Below are 10156 nucleotides of genomic sequence, written 5' to 3' on the forward strand. Positions count from 1 at the left end.
CGCATTATAAGAAAGATGTGGAGGCATTGGAAAGGGTGCAGAGGAGGTTTACCAGGATGTTGCCTGGTATGGTGGGAAGGTCTTATGAGGAAAGGCTGAGGACTTGAGGTTATTTTCATTGGAGAGAAGAAGGTTACAAGGTGACCTGACTGAGGCATACAAGATGATCAAAGGATTGGATAGGGTGGACAGTGAGAGCCTTTTACTTCGGATGGTGATGGCTAACACAAGGGGGCATAGCTTTAAATTAAGGGGTGGTAATTATAGGATGGATGTCAGAGGTAGGTTCTTATCTCAGAGGTAGTAAGGTCATGGAATGCCCTACCTGCAGCAGTTGTGAACTTGCCAACTTTAAGGGCGTTCAAATGGTCAGTGGATAGGCATATGGATAACATTGGAATAGTTTAGGTTAGAGGGTCATTAGATTGGTTCCACTGGTCGGCACAACATCGAGGGCCGAAGGGCCTGTACTACGCTGTAACATTCTATGTTCTAAGTGCATATCGTTTTAGTTTACACAAGCATCATGAGCAGCCCAAGCTTCAAAGGCCACAGGGCCTGTTCCTGTACTGTTCTTTGATCAGGGACTCAATTCTTAATATTTAATACAACTTCTCTCTCCTGATGGGAGAAAACAAACAGATACCTACTTGCACTGACAAATAATGTAAACAATTTTAAAAAATAAAATCAATACCAATACATTAACGTGCAAGTTCAAAGGCATTTACATATTTCAGACTGCTGCTATTGTAACAGAAAATTATTTGACCATGTAATAGGTGAACAAGCTATGAGCTTTACTTGCTCTGCAGGGTAGGAACGTTTAAGCAGTAACGTATCAGATATACTTCAATAGTACTAAAAAAATGGTTAGTTGTAATCTATGTACAGTAGCGTTTAACTATATTTTTGAGTTGTCTATGAATATGGAATGACTGGACTTATTTCTCTGTATAATTGACTTCATAGAATCATAGAAACCCTACAGCACAGAAAGAGGCCATTTGGCCCATTGAGTCTGCACCAAACACAATCCCACCCAGGTTCTACCCCCACATCCCTACATATTTACCCACTAATCCCTCTAACCTGTGCATCTCAAGACACTTTTTAGCATGGCCAATCAACCTAACCCATACACCTTTGGATTGTGGGAGGAAACCGGAGCACCTGGAGGAAACCCACAGACACGAGGAGAATGTGCAAACTCCACAGTGACCCAAGCCGGGAATCAAATCAGGTCCCTGAAGCTGTGAAGCAGCAGTGCTAACCACTGTGCTACTGTCTTAATTTTGCTTAAGACATTCTTGCTAATTTTACAATGGCTACCAGATGTCCTCTGCAAACAGAAGACAGACAAAAGAAATCTCCTGGTTCCTAGTCTCAATTTCTGTTCTTTTGCCTCAAAATATAATACTGTTGTATACATCGATATAATTGTTGAACATTTTCTTGATGCACTTCCAGGGGTATACACTTGACATCACGAATTTACTAGCATAGTTCAATATATTACTGCTACATCTTAGTGTTTTTCATTCATAGATCTTTCCAGTTGCTTACTGTTCCATTGTTTTGTTCATATTAACATTCAGCAAAAAGGATTAAAGTGAGTTTAAGTTGTAGTACTAGATATTCACAAGCGTCCTTATTAATATTTATAATCAAGAAAACCTTGTGACTGTTCTTAACTGGTTCCATTACCTTTCTTTCTTTGTTTTTGATCCTCCAGAATTCCTTAAATTCTAGAACTGCTCTCATGGATTGGAAGTTAGCAAATGTAACCTCACTGTACCAAAGGAGAGAGAAAACAGGGTTGAGAATTTGTTAATGGAGAGAAAACAGTCGGGCTACTAGAGAACTATATCTAGTCAGATCTTGCTACAATATATGGCTTTTGTGGGACAGCAGTACTGTCTAGTTTGGTCTCCATATCTAAGGAGGGACATGCTTGCCTTGGAAGCAGTACTGCAAAGATTTATTACAATAGTTTTTTGGGTAAGAGGTAATGTAAATTGGGCTCTCTGGAATGAGAAGAATGAGAGACAATCTCACTAATGAGAAGAATGAGAGGCAATCTCAAAGCAGTACAGAGGTAACAAAGGGACACATTGGACACGAAATGATAGCTCTGTTTCTCTCTCCAGAGATGCTGCCAGATACGATGACCATAAGACACAGGTACAGAATTAGGCCACGCGGCCCATTGAGTCTGCTCCGCCATTCAATCCTGGCACATTTTTCTCATCCCCATTCTCCTACCTCTTCCCCATAACCTCTGATCTCCTTATTAATCAATAACCCAGCTGTCTCTGTCTTAAAGACACTCAATGACCAGGCCTCCACAGCCTTCTACAGCAAAAAGTTCTACAGATTCACCACTCCCCTGGCTGAAGAAATTCCTTCTCAACTCTGTTCTAAAGGATCGGCCCTTTAGCCTGAGGTTGTACCCTGGTTCTAGTTTTTCCTACTAGTGGAAACATCCTCTCCATGTCGACTCTATCCAGGCCTCATAGTATCTTGTAATTTTAAATAACATCCCCTCTCATCCTTCTAAACTCCAAGTACAGACCCAGAGTCCTCATCTGTTCCTCATACAAGAAGCTCTTCATTCCAGGGATCATTCTTGCGAACCTCCTCTGGACCTTTTCCAAGGCCAGCACATCCTTTCTTAGATATGGGGCTCAAAACTGCTCATAATACTCCAAATGGGGTCTGACCAGAGCCTTATACAGCCTCAGAAGTATATCCCTGCTCTTGTACTCTAGCCCTCTCCACATGAATGCTGACGTTGCAACTGCCTACCTAACTGCCAACATTAACCTTAAGAGAATCTTGAACAATGATCCCCGAGTCCCTTTGTGTTTCTGATTTCCTAAACATTTTCCCATTTAGAAAATAGTCAATGCCTCCATTCCTCCTTCCAAAGCGCATAACCTCACCTTTCCCACATTGTATTCCATCTGCCACTTCTTTACCCACTCTCCTAACCTGTCCAAGTACTTCTCCAGCCCCCAGCTTCCTCAATACTGTCTCTCTAAATACATTTGTATCATCTGCAAGCTTAGCAGCAGTGCCTTTGGTTCCATCTTCCAAATCGTTAATGTATATTGTGAAAAGTTGTGCTCCCAGCACTGACCCGAGGCGCATCCCTAGTCATCCTGAAAAAGAGCCCTTTACCCCCACACTCTGCCTTCTGCCAGTCAGCCATGGCAGGATCTTACTCTTAACACCATAGGCACTTCATTTATTTAGCAGTCTCATACGTGGCACCTTATCAAAGACCTTCTGGAAATCTAACTAAATCACGTCCACTGGTTCTCCTTTATTTAACTTCCTTGTCATCTTCGCAAACAATTCTAACAGATTTGTCAGACATGACTTCCACTTGACAAAGCCATGCTGACTTAGTCCTAAGCACTTAGGACTTAGTCCTTAGATCCCCTCGAAAGCTAGTGAGTTTACTATCAAGTAAATCGGTTGGACTAAAACCTGGTGTTGTCAGACTTCTTACTGTGTTTACCCCAGTCCAATGCCGGCATATCCATATCATCCTCCCTGCCACCAGTGACTTCTGAAAGATCACCACCAATGAATGCCTCTACAATTTCCTCAGCTATCTCTTTTAGAATCCTGGGGTATGGTCCATTTGGTCCAGGTGATTTATCCACTTTCAGACCTTTCAGTTTCCCCGAGAACCTTCTCCTTAGTGATGGCCACTACACTCACCTGTGTCCCTTGACTCTCCTGGAACTCTGGCATTCCATTGGTTTCTTCCACCGTGAAGACTGATGCAAAGTAACTATTCAGTTCCTCTGCCGTTGCTTTCATTTCCTATTATTACTTCTCCAGTTTCTCAAGCACCTGTTATTCTTGAAGCAACTACTCTATTTGGAACTCGACAAGAGATTCTCAAGAGTGGAAATGCTTTAGGTACGTCCTTAAATACTTGAAGGGGTCAAACATACGTGATGACACAAAGGAGACCATGGCTCGTGACTGACTAGAGAAGACACTTTTGAGAAGGCACTGAACACATCAACAGAACTCATTGAGAGCATGCAGAGAAAAAGTCGAGATGTCGAAGGGAGTGCACAAGCCTCGAAACAACCTCTTTACACAACCCTTCTGGCAGCATTTGCCTTGCACGTGTCAAAATCTGCAGATAATGAAGTGGATTTATCAGCCATCTCAGAACCCAGTGGAATTCTCAATCCTGAAAGACTGCCTTAAAAAGAAGAAAACATCCAAGACCGAGATCAGTAGATTTTTGAGCATCATGGGAAACAAGGTGAAGACAGTGCAGGAAAAATGAGACTGAAGTTCAGCCATGATCTAACTGAATGGCAAAGCAGGCTTATCTTCTTACCTAAATGTAGCCAACATACACCCAGTATGGCTTCTCCTCTGCCATCACTTTGGAATCTTTCACAGATCTATGCTCAATCTTCTTCAGTCTTACCATCAGTTTCCCAATATATTATTAGCTACAAGGAGAAATTGGACAAACTTGGTTTGCTTTCACTTGAACGTCAGAGGCTGAGATACAACCTGATAGCCGAAGATTTTTCCCCAGGGTAGAAATGTCAATTACTAGGGGACATAGATTTAAGGTAAAAGGGGAAGTTTAAAGGAGGTCAGAGAAGCAAGTTTTTTTTAAAAAAAACAGAGGACGGCAAGTGCCTGGAATGTGCTTCCTGAGGAGGTGGTAGAAGCAGATGCAAAGGGAATGTTTAAGAATCATCTTGACAGATACATAAAATAGGGCAGCAAGATATGGACAAACTAAATCCTTAGTTTAGAAAGCTGTCATGTGTCAGCGCAGGCTTGATGGGCTGAAGGGCCTGTTCCTGTGCTGTATTGTTTTTGCTTCTGTATACTGATAACCTGCTTCACAATTGAGCAGGGGTGCTTGCAGGGATGCTCCCCAATTCAGGGTTCAGAATGACCATTTAGATGAAGTACTGGGATCAACTGATGCCAAAGTTCAACGTGTGTATGCTTTTGGAAGAGGCAAATAAAAAATTATCTGGCACACAGTGACCAAACAATTCATGGTCACAACTGTGGCAGACCCAATTCCTCAGATGGAAAAACAAGCCTCAAAACTCAGTCTGGAAAAAATTATCAATTGTAATGATTACACAGAGTCGAATGACATATATTCTGTCTTTCATAGATTAAGTTCTGGTTCATAGAAAGCTGTCTAAGATAGCTGCCCTCAAACAGAACAATCAAGCCTTTTAACGAATGATACATGCTTGTACAGAACACTACAATATATTCCTGACCTCTCCAACTGACAGGCCACAAGTTTCAGGCTCAAAGCTACCAAATGTGTTTAAGATCTTGCTTTTTTAAGAAGCGAGATTTAACAGATTGCATTATTCCATTGTCATCAACTCCAAAACCTGACCATTCATTTTATATCTTTGATGTAGAATCCCTACAGTGCAGGAGGCTGCTCTTTGATTCACTGAATCTGCCCTGACTCTAATAGAGTACCTTACCCAGGCCCCCCACACAATCCCTATAACCCCACACATGCACCATGGCTAATGTGTCTAATCTACACATCTTGGGGACAATTTAGAATGACCAATCCACTTAACCTATGCATCGTTCATCTGCAGGAAGAAACCCAGAGAAAACCAATACAGACATGGTGAGAATGTACAAATTCCACACCAACAGTGACCCAAAGCCAGAATTGGACTGAGGTCCCTACTGCTGAGAGGTAGCAGTGCTAACCACTGTGCCACCATGTGTAGTATGTCAACGTAATGCCAAGTTTCACTTGAAACAGAATCCGAATTAGACGAGTTTTAAACAGGAAGTTGGAAGAAAAATGGGCACACATTTAGAAAGAAAAATATTTTTAAAGAGTTGACTTTGGGACAGTTATTTGCAAGTTCAAAGGGCTTAGACAAGTTTATTTGTCCCAATGCTGTCGCCAATCCTTCAATGAGAGAAGGACAACATTAATTAACTTATGAGAGGCAGCCCAGGGAGGATAGATGGGTGGTTAGCAGTTTATTGGGAAAGGAATCAAAGACTAGAAAGTGAATTGCATTGACATGAATTTCCAGAAAGCATGAGGAGAGATGATGAAGAAAACAGACCTCCATAAATGTTTAGTGATCAGCCAGTGAAGCATATTGCAGGGGAGTTTGGCTTACTGGGCAAAAGGAAGGAGAAAGCAGAAAAGATAGCTGATCAGATGACCCCAATCTTCAAGAAGCACAATATTATAAAAAGAATGTAGTGGCACTGGAGAGGCTGCAGGGAAGATTGACAAGGGTAATACTAGAAAAGCATTTCAGGAAAGGGGTGGCAGGAGAGTTCCTTAAAACTATGAAAAGTTTTGATGAGAGTGGATAGAGAATCTTTCCTCCTGTAGGGAAGAGTATAACTACAGGCTAATACAAGTCACCAAGAAATCCAACTGTAAATTCAGAAGACGTTTTATCACCCAGGAATGAGAAGAAAATGGAAGTCTGTACCATATGGTGTGATTAAAGTGAACAGTACAGAGGTATTTAATGGGAAACTAGACAAACATACAAGGGAGAAGGGAATAAATAGTTACTATGGTAGATCTAAATGAGAAAAGATGGAAGAGGATCAAGTGGAACATCAACATAGAAAACCATTCAGCCCAACCAGTCTATGTTGCACCCCATGCAAGTCCACGAGCTCCTTACACTGAGGTGAAGGGGAAATATTAAAAGGGAGAATAAATTGTTAGTGCAGGAATAAATTCTGTGCTTATTTTCTATTTGCAGATCATTTTCAGAGAGTGACCCAAAAGCACCATGTCACCAGACAACAATTCAGAGTAGGATAAGACTGCCCTAATTGCTTTCTGTGCTTCCTGTTAAAGGCGCGAAACAGAATAGTATGACATGGTTATGGGCTGTGTGAGATCAAGGCCTACTTACAACTGAAAAGTACACCAGCAAGTTATCAGATGACTGTTGTCAAAGGAAAGTATGGAGTCAATATTGTAGGAAGAGGGAAAATAGATTAAAATAATCCAGGTTTTCCTTTAAATAGATATATCAATAATGTGATACTTTTAAAAATTATACCAAAGCAAATAAATAGAGGTCATTACAGAAATGGAAAGGGACATTCGAGAGAGTGGGAGGATTTAAAAACAATCTAGTATGACATCTTTAGTACAGTACTCAGGGAATGAACAAGAGATATTTCAAAGAGGCCATTTTTATATTGTTACATTAAATCAGGACTCAACTACATGCAGATATGAAAGATTCACTGCACATTTTTGAGAGAGAAAAATTTTGGGGGTCAGACAGAGAGAGGACATGTTTCCTTTTCTAAGTGCTATGCCATTTTTCTTTTGGCTCACGTCCAACCCTTGTTGCTCCCTGTAATGCCTTGCTTTTATCTTGTGGCTTGTTGTCTTCTTGACCCAGTAAGAAGTCTGACAACACCAGGTTTTAGTCCAACCGATTTATTTGATAGTAAACGCACAAGCTTTCAAGGTTTCCCTCTTCATCAGTTGAATGGAGAGTTCTGGCCTCGGACAGAGCATATAAAGCACAGACAGTTTAGAGATTACTGATTAGAATGCGAATCTTTACACCTAACCTGCTGTTCAAGTCCTAAAGTGGCTGACAATGTGTGTGGAAGGAGCACTGATCACAGGTTAAAGAGATGTGTATTGTCAGCCTCTGACCTTCGGGTAAGCGTTCTCCAAGGCGGCCTTCACGACACACGACAGCGCAGAGTTGCTGAGCAGAGACTGATAGCCAAGTTCCACACATGAAGACGGTCTCAACAGGGATCTTGGGTTCATGTCACACTATCTGTAACCCTTGTGACTTGCCCGGGTTTGCAAAACCTCACTCACTGTGCTGTCTGGAGACAATACACATCTCCTCAACCTGTGATCAGTGCTCCTTCCACACACATTGTCAGCCACTTTTGGACTTGAACAGCAGGTTAGGTGTAAAGATTCACATTCTAATCAGTAATCTCTAAGCTGTCTGTGCTTTATATGCTCTGTCCGAGGCCAGAACTCTCCATTCACCTGACGAAGAGGGAAACCTCGAAAGCTTGTGCGTTTACTATCAAATAAATCAGTTGGACTAAAACCTGGTGTTGTCAGACTTTTTACTGTGTTTACCCCAGTCCAATGCCGGCACATCCACATCATGACTATTCTTGACCCAGCCCAGGATTTAAGAACATAATCGAGTATGATACCTTTGGTAGAGTACTCAGGGAATGAACAAGAGATTTTTCAATGAGACCATTTTTATACTGTTACGTTAAATCAGGATTCAACTACATGCAGACATGAAAGATTCACTGCACCACATGATCAAGAATGTTCCTACAGTCTTAGTACTTATTCTTTCCTCAAAAGCCAGCAACGTACATTAACTGGGCATCCATTTTTTCCCTGTGGAACATTGTAAGCAGATTGGCTGCAGATTTAGCCATTAAATTGTTGAATACATTTCAAATTTAATTAATCGGTTGAGAGATATTTTGGTAACTCTGGAGAAATCAATAAACAGTTTTGTATTTATATAGCATCTTATCATATACCCTGTGCGCATCTAAAAGCGCTTCAGTCAATTACTTTTGAAGTGCAGTCCCTAACATATGCAAACACTGCAGCCTATATAAACACAACATCCCAGCCAGGTGAAATTTTAAGAGATGAAATTGGTCTATTTTAGTGATATGGGTCAAAAAAGGTGATTAGCTAGAATTTGCCATTTACTTTCAGATAGCATAATATAATCTATTTCATCAACCTGAATAACCTAACTCACCTTGGTTTTAATTCCTTGTCACTTCAAACATTCTAACATCCTTCAGTGAACTGAGCCTCATATTGTGTTCACATTGTACGCATGCTTACACCTTGGAACTTGAAACCACAAGGTGACAAAACACTACCCCCAAGCCAAACTAATACTAATAATTAGGCTTTGATATATCCATATTCAGTTTCCTATTTAAATGGAATGAAAGAAAGGTGAGAGATTGGAATACCAAAGAGACCTAAAATATTACCCAATTTTAAGTAGAAAACGAGAATCAACTATGTTTCAGGTTATTATATTTCAGAAATAGCCTCAAGTAACTCGATTAAAATAAACTACACCACAAAATCATTGCTGGACTTTCGTGCTGCCCACTAGCCCTTGATGCATTAAAGAAATTCATGCTTGAATCGAAACAAAATTAATTAAGTCATAAAGAAGTTAATTTTACATATTTCTTGTAACTTTAAATTAACTACCAAGCAGCGAACTACTGATGTGAAACAGCCACCCATTAATGAAGTTTTCTTTACTAGTGTAAAAGCTTTCAAATTGAGCGAGGCTCCTGGATTCAGACGCCTGGGCAAGTTTCCATTTACTAGTGGCTGAATTTTATTTGAATAAAACAAACCCGTACTATAAATTGCTGCAGTGCAGCCACTTAAACAGCCTCAAATCCAGCGCAAAACACGCAGCTTGTGTATATGAGGGAGGGGAGGCCCGAAGCCCCAGACTCACTCCACATGTCACCCAGTCCGTCCTCACAACATGACCACTCTTCAACCTCCCCACAGCCACCCATTTTCCAGTCCAGCTCAGCCCCGCAGCTTACTCCCTCTCCCCGCGGCTTATCCCGCTCTCCTCGACCTGTACCTGCGCCGCCGCCGCCTCCACCACAACCGTTGATCAGGCCCAGCCGCCTCTCAGTCACCTCCGCGCGCGCTAATGGCGGACACCAAAGAGATCGCTTCCCATTGGCCACCGCCCATGGCGACTCCCGCGCTGACGTCAGAGCGCACGGAATCAGCCAATCAGAAGCCACGTTTCCGCTGTGTGTCCGGCATGTGAGCTCTTAAAGGGAGACGCGTTTTAATTTGCCGGCTAAAAATGGAAGCCGTGAGAAGACGCCGCACTAACTGGCAGTTTGGCTGGAAGACGTGAGACGTCATATAATTGGTGAACGGCGCTATCTAAATGCAACTTGTTCGCTTCTTTAGTTTTATTAGTATTCAGGTTAGTCCTGAAGCTACTGATTATTTATTTCTTGGACGCAATTAGCATCAATCAACCATTGGGCATTAAAAGTTACTTTTTTTTCATTTTGTTTGAAGACCAGTTATGAAAAT

The 10156-nt window shown here is 41.5% G+C and overlaps 1 protein-coding gene across 4 annotated transcripts in view; it reads right to left on the reverse strand.

Annotated features, from left to right (window-relative positions):
• The window catches only part of LOC145343907 (nucleosome assembly protein 1-like 4), a 108306-nt gene extending 98522 nt beyond the window's left edge, over positions 1-9784 (reverse strand). For 3 of the 4 annotated variants that reach the window (XM_080190413.1, XM_080190416.1, XM_080190418.1), the window contains exon 1: positions 9684-9784. The gene's annotated coding sequence lies outside the window, so the exon portion shown is untranslated. Of the gene's footprint in view, positions 1-1707; positions 1793-9683 lie in introns of all 4 variants that reach the window. The other variant, XM_080190415.1, reaches the window with a different exon arrangement.
• Positions 9785-10156: the final 372 nt, after the last annotated feature.

Source organism: Carcharhinus amblyrhynchos, chromosome 6, assembly GCF_965287045.1.
Source record: "Carcharhinus amblyrhynchos chromosome 6, sCarAmb.v2.hapA, whole genome shotgun sequence".
In the NCBI taxonomy this organism is placed as follows: domain Eukaryota; kingdom Metazoa; phylum Chordata; class Chondrichthyes; order Carcharhiniformes; family Carcharhinidae; genus Carcharhinus; species Carcharhinus amblyrhynchos.